Source organism: Lycorma delicatula, chromosome 2 (assembly GCF_047948215.1).
Source record: "Lycorma delicatula isolate Av1 chromosome 2, ASM4794821v1, whole genome shotgun sequence".
Lineage (NCBI taxonomy): Eukaryota > Metazoa > Arthropoda > Insecta > Hemiptera > Fulgoridae > Lycorma > Lycorma delicatula.
Window position 1 is genome coordinate 213649463 of NC_134456.1, and position 21049 is coordinate 213670511.

The window sequence follows — 21049 nt, forward strand, 5'->3', positions numbered from 1 at the left end:
GTACTTTTCATTTAAAAAAAATGTGTACATGTAATTTTTAATAGGCATAAACTAAGTCATATGGTGTCCACATCAGATTATTTAAATAATATTTTAAATGTAAACAGCAAAAAGACTTATTTTCATTTTTCTTTTTTTTGTGATCTCTGTAAAACATTCAATTTAGTTTCATTTTTTTTTTTTTTGCCGTTTAATAATTTTGGTGTCTGTGCTCTTCAAGAAGCATTTGAACCTTCTGACCTTACACAGGCTGTTGAAATTTATGAGCCTACAGATCTTTTTTTTAAACTGATATGCACTTTCTTACACTGTGTTAGATAGATATTAATGCTTTAAAGACACTGAAATCTTTTATTCACGTGTTTCATGCCTATGATCAGAGGAAACATTGGAATATCACCATGGTAATGAATTTCATATCTATCAACAGGTGAAAGGTATGATTCCATTTAACTGCAATCATCTTTTTAGAATAAACAGAATTTAAGAGAGTGGATATTTATAAACACAGCAACCAAAATGTTTATAAATAAAAAAAAAACAGTAAAAACTGCAACAGTTTTGTTCTAAAACACAGATTAATATATTAAACTTTTGTAAATCAATTCACAAAAGTAGAACATGTATAAATACTTTATAACTGACAAGTAAAATTTTACACAAATCACTATGAATCAAGTTCAGAATACGTTTGAACAATTGTGAAATTTATAACCTTGACAAAAACAAGATATTTAATAAATCTATTGTTTAACTACATATTTATGATAGCTGATGTTAATAATACCACTAACTGGGCTGAAGAAAGAACTGATAATTATTACAGGAAGTTATATTTATATTAATAATTTTTAGGAAAAATGTGTTAAAACAGTAGGGGGCAGGAATAGTTTACAATCAGAAAATGTTGTTCTTGATTCAATTCTCTTTAGAATAAAATAGTCATCTGGTAACATGGATTGAAAAAATGTTGGCAGATTAATTTGTTGTTTATTAATTAATTAATAAACAGATGGAAAATTAATTTAATGGCTGATTTAAAAAAATCACAAAAAGTAAAAATTCCTTTATTTAATTTTCCTTAAATTCTAACTTTTTAAAATTACACCAAATTAAAAACACCTAACAATCTATTAATTTGGGACAACCAACAAAAATAAAAAAATGTAAGAATATTTTAAATAAATATATTTAAATTAAAAAAAAAGAGATGAAGTCTAATTAGAACTGATGTACCTTCTTCTCTTTGTAAGATCCAAATATATCATTAATTAAAATGTTATTTGGCTATAACTCGATAACCAATGAAAATAAATACCACTTATGATATATCGCCAAAAAGATTTCAACGATGGCTTATTACTGCAGTTAAGAAAAAGTCCAAAATCGAAATCCTCCGTATACAATTTTTGCCCTGTTGATTGCAATCAAAAGGGGACGTGTACAACTGGATGTTACAAGAGTCCTAAATTCAAAATTTCAACATCATACAGCTAATCATTTTTGAATTATGCGAAATACAAACGTACATACTGACTTCACGTAGTAGTCAAAATGAATTCAAAGGTGGTCAAAATGGATATTTCCGCATAAATCTGAAAAAAGAAATTTTTCACGAACACATTACTTTTTTTTACTTCGTACAAGGAAGTAAAAAAATTAAAATGTGTATTAAAAAAAGATTATGAATTCGTGTGAATTAATAATATATTATAAATATAGATAATTTATTAATTTTTATTTATTTTTCCTTTTTTATTAGATTCTTTATAAGTTCCAAAATAATACTGGTTTTAATACATTTAGTAAGATTTACAATTTATTTGTTTCCCGGGTAGACTTTAAAAATCAAAATGTCGGCAGTAAGGATTTTCCGGTTTAATATTGACGTGACTGCTGCAAAGTAGCGTCCTTTCAAACGCTACGTTAGTAGCTGTTATTCAATTAATTTAGTGGCGTCGGTTTGTGTGTTGTGTAGGTCGCCAATGCTTACTACGAAAACTTATTTTATAGATCTACTGATTGGTTTTTGTGAATAGTGAAATAACATTTTTCAGCCTTGCTCCTCGTACTAAAAGTGTGTAATGATATATACATATTTAATTTGTTCTAAATAAGTGGATGAAAAAAGTAAGTAATGGCATTTAGTTAATTTTGTTGAATTACTGTAGTAATATTAAAGTTAGTTTTTGAAGGCGGCTTTATACATTAAATATTTGTAGAGGTATGCTTGATAAATTGTGATAAATGAACAGGTATACTAGGTAAATTGAAAAGTGATTATGACGTTAACATTTATAGTTAATTTGAACCAAATTTAGACCTAAATTTCTGGAAACGTTTTTACTGTTTTAAACTTATTTTTTTTTGTGTTCATCGACTAAGTTTCTTTTCATTATTTTCTTGTTATCAGTTCTAATCAGAATGTAAATGATTTTATTCAAAATTATCAGTTGCATGTTGGTTATTCCTGCTGAATATTAAGTACCGCTAATGATTTCCCAATTCTAGCTGTCTATTTTAATGGTTTGCTTACAATGTTTAACATTTGTACATAAAGAAACGCGTAAACGTTTATGAACTGAGACAAATGATTTAAATTAAAGTTTCAAAAATGTTATTCATAAACTTAAATTTGTTATACAAATGTGAAAATCATAGTACAATATATTTATTCATTTAACAGCATAACAAAAAAAAAAAACAAAAAACAAATAATACTTAGATTATTAAATTATTTTCAAATTGATAAAATGTTTCTTGCAAAAATCTTTTGAAGCACCTTTTTATATCGGCTTCCTCTTGTAGGAATGAGGTAAAATATATATATATATATATATTGTATATTGTATTTTTGTGAATTGTTATATGCTGTTAATAAAAAAATTAATTAGCTGCATATGATATTTGGAAGAAAGAGTTTTATTAATCTGAAACAGACTAATATAAAAACTTTAAACATAATTATTTAAGTTTTCCTTTTATAAAAAAAAAATGTTAATTTAGTATCATCCATTCAATTCAAGTGACTCTAAAATTTGAGTTCTTTTCTAAATTATAACATTTCAAAATCTCTTCTAATTTACTTAATTTATACGAATTATCCTTGAGTTTTCTTAAAATTATTTTTTTAATAAACAATTCTAGTTAAATACGTTGTCTTTCTTTTTTATCTTTTACCTTAAAATAGTAATTGTAAATTTTAACCCATTTCTTATCTGCTTTCTGTAGGAGATGTGATAAACAAACAAACAAACACAAAGTATTAACAGAAATACATGTATTAACAGAAATACATTTATTGACAGTTAATACATTTATAAAATTACATTTAATTTCTAATATTCTCTATAAAACACTACAAAACAGAAATATATTGAGAATTATTAAACCTTGATAAATAATAATTTTTTCTCATATTGATGATTAAAAGTTTAAATGAAAAACAGACTTTTTTTTGTCCTCAGTCATTTGACTGGTTTGATGCATCTCTCCAAGATTCTCTTCCTAGTATCAACCATTTCACTTCAGTATACCACCTACATCCCTATCAATTTATTTTACATATAACAAATGTAAAATGTCTGCACAATTTTTCCCATCTCTACCTGTCCCTCCAATATCAAAGAGACTATTCCAGAATGCCGTAAGATGTGGCATATTAAGTCTATCTTCTTTAAGCTATATTTTTTCAAATGCTTCTTCCTTCATCAATTTGCTGCAATACCTTTTCATTTGTCACTTTATCCACCCACCTGATTTTTAACATTCTCCTAAAGCATTGCATTTCAAAAGCTTCTAATCTTCTCTTTTCAGGTGCTCCGATCTTCCAAGATTCACTTCCATATAAAGCTACGTTCGCCTTCATGTAAAGTAGCTAAGCATATTCTCAAAAATGGTTTCCCAGCGTTTAAATTAATTTTTTATGAAAGCAGACTCTATTTCTGACTGAAAGCTCATTTCACCTGTGCTATTCGGCATTTTATATGGCTCCTGCTTCGTCTGTCTTTAGTAATTCTACTTTCCAAATAACAAAATTCTACCTCCATACCCTTTTCTCATCTTATTTTTATATTCAGTGGTCCATCTACTTTATTTCTACCACATTTCATTACTTTTATTTTGTGTTTTTTTTTATGCGGTAGTTCATGCGAAGGACATCATGCGTGCCATTCATTGTTTCTTCAAAATCTTTTCTGTCTCAACTATAATCAATATATCACCTGCAAATTGTTACTATATCATCAGCAAATATTAGCATTTTTATCTTTTCACCTTGCACTGTTACTCTGGATCTAATTTGTTCTGGTATACAAAGGTATTTAACGTACCATGCGATACAACCTCAATGTTTATACGTCCCATCTTCGTGGCCTTGAGTAGTGGTGATGATTGAGGTCGTTAACGGTTTCAACGAACAGACTCATAGCAAAATTCTTTGTTTCCTTACAGGTCCTCCTGCAGCTTCTGTGATTCAGATTTTAGAATCTCCTTCCCTCTTTATCTCCAAATATTATATCAAACTCAACGCTCCTTCGCTTCGCTTGCGGAGCCAAAGGCTCTCTTAGATGAACATTTTTATGTGAATTATCTGCCACAGAAATCGTAAAAGTTAAAGTTTTCATGAATAAAGCGACACCATTCAGTATGACACAAGATGCGGGCGAAGAGGCGTTTCGATATGCCCAGGATCATTCATCCAACCTGAGTTCCCCAACTCAGCTGCTTCCTACAAATTTAATCCGAGCCGGGGAGTCAGGTACTATATGAACCGCTATACCGACATCCCAGCGCTCGCACATAGTAGTAAGGGCTTTTATTATTATGAAATATACACTGTTTAGTCCTATTTTTAAAAAAAGGCAACTGAATAATAAATTGCATACCTAACATTTTTAAATATTTTAATTTTGTCTATATTGTAAAAAATGTATCTAGGTAATATTTATTTATCTTTAATGTAAACGTAATTTTAATAACAGTTAAATATAATCTGTAATATTTTAATGTGTTTTTTTAATTTTTTTTCAGATGAAAGATGTATAACTGATGTGTAACAAAAGACATCTTATAAACATATTTCATCAATTCATAATAGAATTATCAATTTCTTTGATAATACACAGATTATTTAATAACGGTATAAATAAAAGTAAAATATATATATATATATTTGCGTCTTGTTTGGATGGATAGCTCCACCCAAACAAGACGCACAAAAAAATAGGAACATAAAAAATAGGAAACCGAGCTAGCCACCCAAACAAGACGCACCAGCCTGGACAAAAAAAGGAAACCGAGAACCGGGAATTTTATCCCCGTTTTATTTTATTTACCCCATAGAGTTTTTATGTAATCATATCTATTTCTTAATTTTTTTTTCAAATATAAATACTTGTAACAATCTGCAGTGATAGCAACTCCTGAATTATTGTTGTAGAGAGGAATTGTAAATTTAAGTGTAGAATCATACTACGAACTTTTACTACTGTCGGATAAAACTAAATAGGGCAAGCCTTTTCAAATATTGAAAAGAAAACCGTTAGAATTTTACAATACAATTTAATTGCGTAATAAAATATTAAACAATTCTGTTCTTCTATCTTGAATAATCTAGGATAAACAACAATCATTTAAATCAAATATTTGTGGAGAACATTTAAAAACATTAGTATGAAACGGCTAACTGGAAATGGAATATCTCTGAATTCAGTTATTAACTTGGATACTTCCTTTTAAATTATTTCCTCTGTCGTTTAGCAACAAACCCCACAATATACTATATTATAGGATACAAGATAAAAAACTTGGTCTCTTAGATCTCATGAGCATAATTGTAGTAGGTGGGTGACCTGACAGGACTACAAAAACAGCATAGATAGTTGTTTTGCTACAATCTTTTTTTCTCAAGAATAAGAAACTTCCCATGTCTGGCTTACTAGGGAAAATTAATAGTAAAATAGTGTTTCCAACTGCCTTTTTTATTAGGATACCGGTAAATATACCGTTGCAAACCAGCATGCCAAGCCTACATATTTTTTTTTTTTTTGAGTTATTAATCGATTAATTGGTTTGATGCTATTTTCTCTTTCGTTTTGTTTTTTGCTGATAACAAACTGTAACTTAAGTATTATGTTGCTTTTTTAGAAAATTTAGCAAATTACATCCTTAGTTATCTGTTTTATAAATTGCAGACTTATACTGAAAGATTATGAAAATCTTAGTGTCGCTTTCTTTAGGTCCCCTGTTCCGGCTTTGACCTTTTACACCGTGCTCATGAGGTCTTTTTTTAATAATTTTATTAAGTTGTATCTCAATTCAAAATATATTATATTTCAAATATCTATCTCGGGATTTATTGCGGGGTCCCAGGTTCGCAAACCCGTTCAGGCGTGGTTTCTTTTCATACGCTACCTACTTCCACCTGGCTAATGACCGTAGCTGTTCATTTGTATATACTTATACATATATTTTAATATATATGTATGTACATATGATATATTAAAACCATAATTTTCTTAATAATCAAATTTTAATTAATTTATAATTAATATTTAATTAAACAATTTTCTAATTAAATGTAAAAAATAATTTTCAAATAATTATTTAAGTGATGTATTTAACTAAGCTATTTACGAATATTTTTAGAAAAACTAAGTAAGCAAGTATAAGTAATAAATAATGTTTTAATTTAAATAATTTTTTATCTAAATGAATTAGCATAATTATTCTAAATCTTTAAGTAAATTTTATGAAGTTAATTTTTTTTTTTTTCATTTTTTGTGTGTAGCATCAACGATAAGAGTTATTGGCGACTTTAATAAAACTAACCGTTCATAAGTAATTAGACAATAAGTACCAAACATTGGATAACAAATATGTAAATATATAAGTACGATAAAAGTACTACTTACATAAGTACTATTTACTTAGTAAATTATATAATTAAGATAATAACTTAAAAAATAATACGCTCAGAAAAAATATAATCAGCTTCAAAAAACACGCAATCCAACATACAAAACTATAGTGTCCAAGTACTCTTTATATTTAAATGATTTTATGTCTGTGAAAAGTAAGAAACAAACAACCAAGCTGAATACGAACAAACTTTCCCAAAATTTAAACACTTTTGGCTAATTAATTGATTTAATTTTACTTTGATTAGCCCTTTACTTTACTTTACTTTACTTTACTTTGCAGAAAAGTAATTAGATTAAGAGTCCATTTTTCATGCTTGCAAAGGGTTTAACAATAAATGTCTACAATAGTTTAGTGCACCTTCGGCTACTTAGTCGCGTATGAATACACATAAAAGATTCGGGTATCGTTATCGTATAGATTAATAGTTAAAATCTACGCTGATTTATCATTAGTGTACCCTGTTCAGGCGGGGAGAGAAACATATGAGTCTCAGGTGCCATTCACAGAAAAATGTTTGAGGAATAATTTGATTTTTGGGGAACTGTGGTGACCGGTATGTACTTCGGCAATTTGCCACTGCGTTCGCAAGAATTATAAAATATTCTATGTCCCGCAAAGAAATAATTAAATTAAAAAAAAACAAAACAATTTTATTTTTTGTGAGTACGCCGGTTTCTAGATAAGTTGATCTTAAGTCAGAATTTTAGCAAGAATTCCTATTTTTCACCTACTTGTACTAACTTGTTAAAATTTCTATACCCTTGTTGAAAACTTAATTATAAAAACAAAATTAATGTGATATTTTCATTAATTTATTTGTATATTAAGAATCATTATATTACAAATAGCCCGCCGGGCTGATCTAGTAGTAAATTTGTCGTTGCAAATCAGTTGATTAATAGCCGATTTCGAAGTCGAAGATTCTGAAGGCCGAATCCTAGTAAAAATTAGTTTAGTTACTTTTATACGGATTTGAATAGCAGACAGTGGATACCGGAGTACTTTGGTGGTTGGGATTCAATTAAATAATCACACGTCTCAGGAATGGTCAACCAAAGTCTGTACAAGACTACAGCTCATTTACATGTCATATATATCCTAATCTCATATAAATGTAGTAGAAATAACAAAGATGGACCGGACCGCTGAATGTGAAAATAGGAGAAGAAAAGATTACGGAGGTAGAAGAATTTTGTTATTTGGGAAATAGAATTACTAAAGATGGACGAAGCAGGAGCGATATAAAATGTCGAATAGGACAGGCGAAACGCGCCTTCAGTTATAAATATAATTTTTTTACATATAAAATTAATTTAAACATCACGAAAAGATTTTTGAAAGTACATGTTTGGAGCGTCGCTTTATATGGAAGTGAAACTTGGACGATCGGAGTATCTGAGAAGAAAAGATTAGAAGCTTTTGAAATGCGGTGCTATAGGAGAATGTTAAAAATCAGACGGGTGGATAAAGTGACAAATGAAGAGGTGTTGCGGCAAATAGATGAAGAAAGAAGTATTTGGAAAAATATAGGTAAAAGGAGAGACAGACTTATAGGCTACATATTAAGGCATCCTGGAATAGTCGCTTTAATATAGGAGGGACAGGCAGAAGGAAAAAATTGTGCAGGCAGGCGACGTTTGAAATATGTAAAACAAATTGTTAGGGATGTAGGATGTAGAGGGTATACTGAAATGAAACGAGTAGCACTAGATAGGGAATCTTGGAGAGCTGCATCTAACCAGTCAAATGACTGAAGACAAAAAAAAAATATATCGTCATCTCACTAGGTCTGATAGTTGTTTATTGTTCACTAATTGAACAGAATTTAATGCATACATCAGGAAGAAAATAAGATAATATTACAAATGTCTTCAAAATAATATGTTTTGGAAATAGCAAAAATTATTTAAATTTAAATAGTAAACCGCTGCCAAACTTAGTAAAATACTTTTGTTATTATATAAGAAATATAACCGAGGTAAATTTTTTTTCTTCCAGACTAGTTGATATTTTTCGACTAATCCATTTATTTGTAATGCTCAATTAATTAAATGACGTAATTTAATAATGTGATTTAATTTGACCGTTATATGATTTATATGATGAATTTAAAATACGGTAGAATGTTATTTATTTATTTTTTAATGAAACTGAATTCAAACACTAATTGGAAATGTAACAAAAAAACAAAATTAACTACGTATTGCAAAATTATCGCTACAAAATACTGCATTTTTCCAAACATATAAAGAGTTGGAATATTAATCCATAAATTATTCAAAATTTAACTAAACCAGCCTTTTTAAAAATTTGTTAATTTTAGGAGTAGTTAAACCTTATATTTCCTATCGATTCGATCTTTGACCTCTGAGGCGAAACATCCCATTACATTCTGCATCAAAAACAGGACATACATTAAAGAACGGCTTTCCCTTTCTTTCAGATTTTTAACTCCTCCCCTTTCACAATATTGTTTTTCAAGAAAATCCACTCTTTTACTAATAGATTTCTCAATAAACACACATTTATTATCGGAAATATACCCTTACATTCCGTATCAATTTCCACAGTTTTTTATTTAATGTAATGAGGTGAAAGGTCGAATCGATGCAAAATGTAAGGTTTTCTATACTACTTTTAGGTCTTAATTTTATAGTAAGGCAAAACGTAAAAAAAAATGAGATTAAGGGAATTGGAGATGGCTGAATCGGGAAATAATTTTTAATAACGTAGAAACTGATCATATTAACGTATGATAATTTTTAAAATTTTAAAAGATTATAGTCAATCTTTGAATAGCTACAAATTAAAGAACCACATTTTAATCTCAACTTAAGGATTTATTCGTGAATTTTGTGATAGTCGTGAGATCTTTAGTATACCTGCTGAAGATGTATCTAGTCAACGAATAAAGCTTCTTTTACTTATAGTTGGGCGGCTGTTACACCATTAGCGCAGACATCGCATTTGTAATTATTACGTTACAGGTTTGAACAATCGTGAGTTTTTAAAAAATAAGAAGTCGCGAAAAAGAGAAACAAAGAAAATTACCATTTATCGTGAGAGTAATGAATTCTCAGTTTCCAAGTTCCGAGAAACTCTTAAACTTAAAACGTGAAATTACCCTTTATATATTTTCTTCTTTTCTAACTCGGCGATTGTATCGCCTCTTTAATAAATCCATCTTATTTGTTAATCTCATTATATAAATTTTGTTTTATACTGAATCTCATTAACCTAGCCGCAATTACTTTAAAAGGAATAGTTTTGTTTTTCTACCTTAAAAAAAGTACATTAATAACAATCAGTAAGCCCTATACTACATAGGAACTTCATTCCACACAAATGTGTAACGAGTTATTTTTATAAAACTGTATATTAAACTTAACGTTTAACTGTTACATTAAGGTAAATATTGTTAAATAAGCACGTAAAACAATATTAAATTATTAAACAACTATACTTCAAATATTATATTAAATTTCATATTTATAGAGAAAAGGTAAACGTGAAAATTAACAAACTTCCTTCTACCTTTTACTCATTTTTCATTCAATTTCATATATCTTTTCTCTCTTATTCTCCCCTCTTTGAGGGGTATTTATCTATATGATAAATACCCCTCAAAGAGGGGTCAACTGCTTCAATCGTATGTCTCAAGTCGGGTAACAGTGGGAAATACACTTGATTCTTTATAAACCCCCAAAAGAAAAGAAATCACACAGGATCAAGTCGGGTAGACGTGACGACCACTGCAAACAAGCCCCGTCATCTGGTACGTGACGACCGATCCAGAAATCGAGGTGTATTTCATTAACCGATCATGTACAGTGTCATAACAGTGAGGAGACGCACCATCTTCTTGGCATTGAGGAAAGTGCCATTAATTGTACCATAGCCTAGAATTTCCTAGGATTATGCACAAAAGATTCTCTTACACGTTCAACATCGTCTTTGAACACACTTGGTCGTACACAAATACACGCAGTGGATTCAAATTGTTTATACCGTCAATGAATGGTTAATTTTAACGCGGAAGATCATAATAGAATTTCAAAATGTATGTTGAACAGTAATTACAGATTCCCACTACGCAAACTGCAAAACATAGAACGCTTTCTTTTTTTGAGGATTCACCATCTTTGTTACTAGAACTTTCAAATGAGAAATACAGGAAAACGTTTGAGTTACTCTTTCATTTCATTAATCGATTTACTTGAAACATAAAAAATATTACATAGCATTAAAAAACCCGGATATTAATTTTGAAACATTCTGTATTTATTGATACTATTTTAATTAAAGCATCACTGAGACTGTCCCAGTTCCAACTTCTGGCAAGATAGAACATAAACAAAAAAAATATCACGTCCTTCTCGTTGATTCATCTCGATTACAAATTCAGCCATTTATCTCATTTTTTACTTTCCCTTCAGTCTTATTCTTTTCTACAACATTGCATTTGATGCAGTTTTGGTTTTGAAATATTTCGCAATATAGAATGATTCAGGAGGATAGGGCAATACTTTGACAACTCATTCTAGAAACTAAAAATAAGAAAAAAGTTCATATAAACGTAGATCCGAAAACGCTTCGTTAGCGAGTTATACAGAAGAAAGATATCGCCCGAGTTTCAGTTTCTCCGGGTAAGGCTTTCTGAAATTCACGGAAGGTCAATTAAGGGACAAATTCAATTGTTTCTTATGATTTTTGAGCTGGGAAATCGAAAAAATAGGTCCCAGAACTGTATCTCTCATAGTTTCTAAGATATCCCGTGTAAAACGCCAAAAATATGGTCAAAAAACAAATTTTTTACGTTTGACGTACAATAACGTTGTTAAATTGGTGATAAATCGTACATTTTTTAAACGTAAATTGTAGAGAATTTGATTATAAGAAGATTGAGATATAAATAATGTCAACAGAAAACAAATAAAATTTTATACATGTCGACTCATATTAACAACAAAACAGATTAATTTTTAACAGATTGAAAAACCTTTTTCGTTATGTACAGTAGAAAATAACAGGAGGAAGAAAGAATACTTACTGTTTTTTATGATAATGATAAAATGCTACTTACAAGTAGTATTTCATGTTGTTTAATAACTTTAAAAAATGCCACCGTTGTGTTCAATGCACTTTTCAACGCGTTGTACTAGATTTTGTGTCGCCGGTCTAACGGTATCTTTGCGTTCCTTGATTATAGCTGCAGCGTTGAGAATGCGAGCGATCAGTTCATCGCGTGCGTTTATTTTTTGCTTGTAAACCTCATTTTTCAACCTTTACTTTACGACTTTACTTTACGATTTGGTACAACACGACCAGGATACCTATGTCAATATTCCGTAACCGCTGCCGCAGCACCTCCATTGCAAAATCCATAGATGAAAATCACGTCGGAATATTCGGCATTAGTGAAGATACGCGGCATTTTTCGAAACAAAGCTAAACAGAATTTCCCTTTTTTTAACAGACTTGATTTTTACCCGCTGTAAAACGAATACAATATTACACTTAACAGATTTTTGAAAATTTTACGATAAGAATTAAATATTTTTTGGCGTTTTACACGGGATATCATAGAAACTAAGAGAGATACAGTTCTGGGAGTTATTTATTTTCGATTTCCCAGCTCAAAAACCATAAGAAACAATTCAATTTGCCCCTTAATTGTTCATCCCAGAATTTCAGAAAGCCTTAATTTACCCGGAGGAACTGAAACTCGAGCGAAATCTTTCATCCTGTATAACTCGCTTGCGAAGCGTTTTCGGACCTATGTTTACGTGAACCTTTTTTTTATTTTTAGCCGCTAGAATGAGTTGTCAAAGTTTTCCCTATCCTCCTGAATCATTCTGTATTTCCTTGATTCTGGGCATAAAAATAATTTTTCAATAAAAAAAAATATTTTTTTCCTCGGTATTAAAGTTTGAACATATTAGGAATTCACTCAATGTAACCACTTATAGTTATTTATTTTATAAATATAATTTAATCAAACTTAACCTACGCTCGCTAACGTTGCTTAATTAACACAGTAATGTTTTGAGTATTTAAATAATAAATTCAGTAATTCTGACAATTATTTATTATTTAAATAATTAAAACATTATTGTTAATTTCTCGATGTCAGCGAGCAAACGTAAAAAAATATTTTTTTTCCTTAATTCTCGCCTAAAAATTGTTATTTTTAACAACAAAAAAAAAGAAGTGTGCTTAAGACCGCAAGGCCGAAGTGAAAACTTGTATAGGATCGCAATCGTTTCGAATTAATATATATATTACAAGTAGCGTATAACGATTACATTCAATAGCCGCTTTAACCTTTCACCCCTAGAACCAATTTAAACGTGTTTTTTTCCACGATTATCCGGTGTTTGTAGTAAAATTTTCCCGCTGAAAGATTGGATTTACTGCAAAATACGTAATAAAACACGGCATTGAGGCGCCCAGAAAATTACAACAAAGAAATTGACTGTTGAACCTCCACGTCTCTTTTCACGGGTTTATTCTAATACATTAAAGAACGGCTACTTTCAATGACGAATGTGTGTTCAAATGTCGAAAAAGTCGATCCACTGAAAAATTCATAATAAAACATGTTTTAACTGCAAACAGAACGATTAATTTTAAATTTATGATGACGATGTAGGTCATCATTACTTTCAGCGATGTGTGTACATCGTTGATCGTTATTTAATATACGCAACGATCATTATTTACGACTCGACCTTTAAAATTATTTAACAGCTATTCGGTTAACGCTGTAAATTTATAACGACGATCTGCATCGATCAGTCATCATTACTTTCAGAGAAACGGATGATTTTTAATTTTTTATAGTTGTAATAGCTAACTATTGACAGCTGATGTTATTTTATTTATATTATACATAAGAAACGGGATCGCTCGGACATATCTTTTGTTTCATAAAAAAAGGGCGTACCTCAAAAACGGCGCGCCCTAGGGCATTTTTAACGACATTTTAAAAAACCCGAAAGGAACTTTTCCATCGCCCGGATCGATCGGTCCTAAACCCACGCGTCTAGCGGCTACCGTTCTCGAGATACTAGCGCGAGCGAAATTCGCCCCAGCAGAATTGCAGGACCAAAATATTTCATATAAAGTAATTTTTTAATGGTAAACAGCAATCTTTACCGACAATATTTTCAAGGTTAGTGATTTTTTTTTAACGCGTATAAATAAGGAATTTAAAATCATCACTTACAGTGAATTTAAACGATTATTTTTTTTATTATTACGAGCGATAGAGGGAGAATTATTTTGAATCACCGGCGGTTTTATTTCCCACCTCGCAACTTTTACTACTACATATTATAAATTAAACGAAAAATGACCTTATGTTCTGCTTATCGTATCTTCAATATGACCAGCGTCCCGTCTAGCAACTTCTTCAACTCGAACTCCTATGTTTTTAATAACTCGACATATCTCGTTGCAAGCCTCGATAATCAGTTCCATCCCTGTACGAGGATGTTTAGAGAAAATCTTTTCCTTTAAAAATATCCAAAAAAAAATAATCACACGGATTCACATACTAACGATGGGACTATAATAATTATAAAGAAAAAAATTTAATTCACGCACACACGCGCGCGCACAGTGTTAAGATAGATGGTTGAAATATACTAATATATTTAATTTTTTCCCTCGCAACTTATATACAACATTTTTCACAAAAAGTGATATTTATTTGTTGTAGCCGATCGGTCTTAGGCGTCAATCGGCTGCCTCCCGTCGTAACGCAGTTCGAATCTTAGTGAACTTTTATTTTTTTTTCACTTTAATTATTTATTTATTTAATTTAAACCAACAGTTGCTCACCAGCGGTACCAAGCTTTGAATTAATTATTATAAATAATATTTAAAACGAAAATATTGGCGTTTATAGACCTAGAAAAGGCATTCGATAACGTAGACGAATAAAATGTTCAGCATTTTAAAAAAATTAGGGTTCAAATACAGAGATAAAAGAACAATTGCTAACATGTACAGGAACCAAACGGCAACAGTAATAATTGAAGAACATAAGAAAGAAGCCGTAATAAGAAAGGGAGTCCGACAAGGATGTTCCCTATCTCCGTTTCTTTTTAATCTTTACATGGAACTAGCGGTTAATGATGTTGAAGAACAATTTAGATTCGGAGTAACAGTAAAAGGTGAAAAGATAAAGATGCTACGATTTGCTGATGATATAGTAATTCTAGCCGAGAGTAAAAAGGATTTAGAAGAAACAATGAACGGCATAGATGAAGTCCTACGCAAGAACTATCGCATGAAAATAAACAAGAACAAAACAAAAGTAATGAAATGTAGTAGAAATAACAAAGATGGACCGCTGAATGTGAAAATGGCAGGAGAAAAGATTATGAAGGTAGAAGAATTTTGTTATTTGGGAAGTAGAATTACTAAAGATGGACGAAGCAGGAGCAATATAAAATGCCGAATAGCACAAGCGAAACGAGCCTTCAGTAAGAAATATAATTTGTTTACATTAAAAATTAATTTAAATGTCAGGAAAAGATTTTTGAAAGTATATGTTTGGAGTGTCGCTTTATATGGAAGTGAAACTTGGACGATCGGAGTATCTGAGAAGAAAAGATTAGAAGCTTTTGAAATGCGGTGCTATAGGAGAATGTTAAAAATCAGATGGGTGGATAAAGTGACAAATGAAGAGGTGTTGCGGCAAATAGATGAAGAAAGAAGTATTTGGAAAAATATAGGTAAAAGGAGAGACAGACTTATAGGCTACATATTAAGGCATCCTGGAATAGTCGCTTTAATATTGGAGGGACAGGCAGAAGGAAAAAATTGTGCAGGCAGGCGACGTTTGGAATATGTAAAACAAATTGTTAGGGATGTAGGATGTAGAGGGTATACTGAAATGAAACGACTAGCACTAGATAGGGAATCTTGGAGAGCTGCATCAAACCAGTCAAATGACTGAAGACAAAAAAAAAACGCGACAAACAACTGCCCGTGCCAGAAAACTTCTCAAATCAATATCGACCGATTCAAAGGTTTTTTATACAAAATCTAATCGCAGAGGAAAGTGAAGTCTCTTCAATGAAAACCCTTTAGTACTCTCATCGATCAAAGTTATTCTTGGAAAACACACTGTTTCTCCTTGCTTATCTCCGGTTAAAAGTTTGCACTTTATAGCATTACTCTCCATTCCTCTAACAATAACTCTGGTTACATCGCATAAACCATCTATAAGCTCGAATTTCTTAAACGCAAGACGACCGGATTCTTCTTTAACTGCAAAACGTAATTTAAAAAATATATTAGTAACATATATTTCGCGTATATAACGATTAAAAAAATAAATATATTACAAGTATTAATGTATTAAAATGTATTACAAGTATAAATAATAAGTACAAGTAATAAATATATAATAATATAACAAGTATACACCTGACCACCACGGGACATGTACTAACGAATCGGAATTTTCCGCTAGCGATCGGTACATTCCGGTGCCTGAGTGCATTATTACTTATTGTTGTACGGAATGACTTCGCTCGGACTAGTGGTGGTGTTTTATGTGGTAAGCTAAGGGGGACGGACACACAACAGACAGACTGACACACGTATAAATGCCCTTTGTTAGGGTAGGATTAACCGTTGTTAATACTATAAACATATGAAGTTTTTTTTCAAAACAAAAGCGATAAAAAATAATTACCTAAGAAAATCCAAAAAATTTATTTTCAAAATAACATAATTAAATAATTAAACTTTTATCTTCATAACGTAATTTTCAAAATAACAGTAATTATTATTGTCGTTTTAAAAATTAATCTAGGAAGATATTCGTTCGATAATATTCATTCAAATAATAATCGTTTAAAGCGGTCGTCTAAATCTTACAAACATAAGATTTTAATAATTTAGTTCGGAAATTAAAAAAACGGTAGCACCTATTACGAACAAATAACAGCGTTTACGTTCAACACAGGCCGGTTTTCAAAGCAGGTTTTTTTTTTTAATTTTGTCCGCCTTAGATCTGACATTTTAAATCAAACTTTTTCAGAAAGGTGGGTGTACCGATATTTTTTTTAATTATCAAAATATCTAATTTTAAACTTAGTTAAATGTTTTCGGTCCTAAATTATTTCAGACAATAAATTTTTAAATCGTACCGTTCCACAACAAATATTCAAAATGTATCCCCTTATCAGACTATAGCAGTGGTAAAATTGAAAGACCGTATAAATTCAACTGAGGATACGCTTCTTTCAGCGTTGACTTCCAAGTAAGCTAGTCTGGATAAAAAACATTAAAACACCTTTAGGCCCCGGGTGAAAGTTAAACCCGCGTCCAGTCCCCTTATCGAGTACGATTCTATCGAACGTAAAGCGATGCGATTTAACGAACCGATAATTTTGAGTTTCAAACAAATAATCGACAGGTACTTAAGCGGAATAAGAATCTCTCGCAATAATGTACAGGCGCGAAAAGTTCTCGCAATATATTTTTATAAAACTATTACAGATTTTAAACGTAAACGTGCAAATTATAAAATTTACACCGCAGCTAAACCACACCGTCCACCACGCAGTGCACCAACACGACCGCAGTAGACCGACTAATCGATAAATTTCAAATTGTACATATGTGTACTCTTTCTATATGTGACCGTTGTAGTGACTGATCGCTTATACTATACCCGTAACCAGAAAGGAACTACTAAGCGATACCGGTCGCATCGCAGACCTAATTACGGCAAGTCCATCAACGACCCACCTACTCTAGGATATAGTTCAACGAGCGCGTTAGTGTGGGGGAATTGCAGCCACATACATCAGAGAAATGAACCGCTAATAGGCCAAAAAGCGAATCGTACGAAACGTCAATTTGACCTAGAAATACATCCATTCAAATCTGCGTAAATGACATCGAGCTTCCACCGTGACGACGAGAACCTGTAAACACATTCGACCGTCCCCAAGCGCCAAAAAATGCGACTTACTTATCCTAAAATGTACAATCTTATAAAAGCACGGAATAAGATATGCAGTAAAACCTACACTTGTCGGGGGTGAGGCCCTCGCCGCATTTCCCCTCTCCCGTTTCAAATGTTTTTTAAGTTAAACACCTTAAGTAAAATCGGTTTGTAACTCGCTACTAAATTTCTACAGAGTGTTTTACTTGGTTTCATTACTAGCGCGATTTTTCCGTTTTTGCAAAATTTATTGCTTATAATTTGAAAACCAAGGCGTTTAACGAGACACGGTTTTTACCGTCGATTTTCTTACAAAACGTTACATAAAAACCGTATGCCAACCTTCCTATGTAAATAAATCTTTTCGGTCGATATGGCGCGCGAAACCAAGAAGTAAAAAAACATTCACACCCAAAATTTTGTAACAGTAAATCCGCAGTTGTTTCAACAACCCAGTATCCTAAATTTTAAAATATGAAGCCGTTCCTACACTCTAATGTCACTTTGTATATATATATATATATATATATATATATATATATATATATATATATATTTATTATCATTATTTTTATTATGCTTTTACGGCCAACATGGGACCACTTAAGTCAATTTTAGTTGGATCTTTTCTGAGAAAAGCGTGTTATTTCTTCATCCGTTCAGATCTTGCTTTCTTTTCTTCATCTGTAAACACCCTTTTCGTTGTATTTTGTCTTTTGTTTAAATCTAATGTTTTTGTCTTTTAGCTTTGTAATTTTTCTAGTTTTATTCTGTGGTCAGTCAGGGAAATTCCGAATTCCCACTTCCCAAATCTTTCATATCATATATATATAAAATTATTTTTTCTATAGAAATTGCAGTTACTCAAAATCTACTTAGGGAAAAAATTACACCGCAGAAGATTTTTATTTACAATCGTAGATTTTTGTATAAATTAAGTTAGGTTTATTAGTTCTATTAATATGAAAATAATTTTTCATAAATAATGTTTTTCTAAATTGTAATTTCAAATATTTATAGTAAAAGAATCATTTTTAGAATGACTTATAGTATTAAGTTTTTTTTTATATATAAATTTCAGTGAAAATTTTTAAGGTAAAAATAATTTTATTTATTTGTTTTAAATCTATTGTGAAACCTTTGCAATTACTACTTAATAATTTCTATATAATGTTCAAATAAATAATATATATTTAAACACTTTATTGTTATTTATTGAATAACCTTCAAAAACCGGTTAAAAACCCCTGCTTCTTAGTTTTACTATGATATTACTAAACATATTTTTTTACAAGAAAACCGTTTCGGTAGAATCGTAAAAAATTAAACTTTATAAATATCCTCCGTTTATCGCAGTAGGCAACATAAGGGTTCTAAAGCGAGGTCATACATCTAAAACGGTTTAGTCCTATAATTATATCCTTTGGAAAACGGCGTTTTTTCCTTCGTTCTTCCCCTGTCCGGGGTTTTGTTATTTTTATATAAAAATTAATATCTCAAGTTCGGATAACGAATCGCATTAATATTTGGTAAGCGTCTCGGTAATAAAGTTATAGAATTACCAAAAAATTAAGAATTAAATATCTTAGCAAATTACAAAATGGCGGCCACGTTTATTTTCCAATTCGTTATGTCTCCGTAAATATAAGTTTTATCAAAATTTATGTTTTTGCTAAATTATTAAGCCTTTCATTTAGAACAAAATTACATTTTATTTTTTTAAATCGGTTAACAAACAGTCGAGTTATGACAGAAAATTAATGTTGTAATTTTATGTTTATTTTTACGTTCTCCATTTTACGTTCAATTCGATTAAATATTAATTGTTTTTATTTATTGTTAATTCTAGTATTGTAAATTAGTATCAAATTAAGTAATAATTTTTTCACAATAATAGACCTAATAATTAAAAAAATAAAACAACTACCTGTAATAATCTTAAGTTAATTATTGTAGAACATTAAGTGTACGCCACTGAAAACGTATACCTTTTTAAAATTCGCTCGTGTCGAATCTAAAGATTGTTTTCAGAAATGTGGTTTTTGGTCATTCGTTGCAGTTTTAGTTAAATTTTATATATATATATATATATATATATACTCAGTATCAGGGTGGTGAATATAATATTCGACGCGATATAACAATTTTTTACGTGAAATTACAAGCAGTACGTGTAAGCAACATAGAAATGCAGCTGAAATGTATTATTAAGCGTGTACTTCTTGTCGGTATGAAACAATTCTGAGACGGGTATCTTATACCGGCTGGACTAAAATTCTGTGTCTTTATTTACTAATTAGAAAATAGTTAATAAAGAAAGGTTTATCATGTCTGATTCACATCGAAAGAAGTGTTAAAAGTGTTGTCCCTCTGTTCTTATACATCATTCGGCATTTAACCGATTAAATACAAATCTTTGTTTTTTAAATATAATTTCACCCTGATTTTATAAAATCAGGCCAAATATTTAAAAGCTTGAAACGGTTCAGGTCATTTGTATTTAAAGGAGATACAGTGTCTTTTTTGTTTCAAAAGAATGAAAAATTATAAGGCGTCAAATTACACGAATGCGGTAGCTATTCGGTTGTTCCTTTGGTGACTTAAACTTTAATAAAAAGTTTGATGGAGGTAATGTCTAATTTGAACCCTACACATACATTCACGCTAAATACATTACACTCCTTTTTGGGAAGTCGAGTAAAAAATATCATTCCAATCATTCGTAGCCTGTCGCACGAAGTAACAGTATTTACTAATTTCAACAACTATGGTCTAATCGTTTCAATTACTAATGAATGACGATTTTTGTGAATACGGTAATCGGTCAAAAAATGGGATAGGAGTTTTTTTTTTTACATTTCTCAACGTTTTATGACCCAGAGAACCCAAAAAAGTAGCGGAGGATAATGTTCATACGTACGTATGAGCGTGTACTGACGCGTTTGAGTTTTAATAACTTGCGAATGGATAAAATGATTTTGATAAAGCCCGGTACTCAGAGACTCATGTATATTAGACAATTTTTTTGGTAACAGTTTGGGGCCAATATCTCCAGGGGATGAGATATATAGTGTCTTTGGAGTCAATTTTCTCAAAATTTTTAGTACATACCTGACTTTATATTTAGCTCAGTACATGCGTACGCGCTTATCT

At 30.6% G+C, this 21049-nt stretch overlaps 1 long non-coding RNA gene across 4 annotated transcripts in view; it reads left to right on the forward strand.

The window, feature by feature from the left end:
- LOC142319637 (uncharacterized) overlaps positions 1-21049 on the forward strand; it is a 270901-nt gene that overhangs the window by 40784 nt on the left and 209068 nt on the right. For 3 of the 4 annotated variants that reach the window (XR_012755235.1, XR_012755239.1, XR_012755238.1), the window contains exon 2: positions 1979-2130. The exons of the other annotated variant lie outside the window; for it this stretch is intronic. This is a non-coding gene — a long non-coding RNA (uncharacterized LOC142319637). The remainder of the gene's footprint in view (positions 1-1978; positions 2131-21049) is intronic. 4 annotated transcript variants of the gene reach the window in all.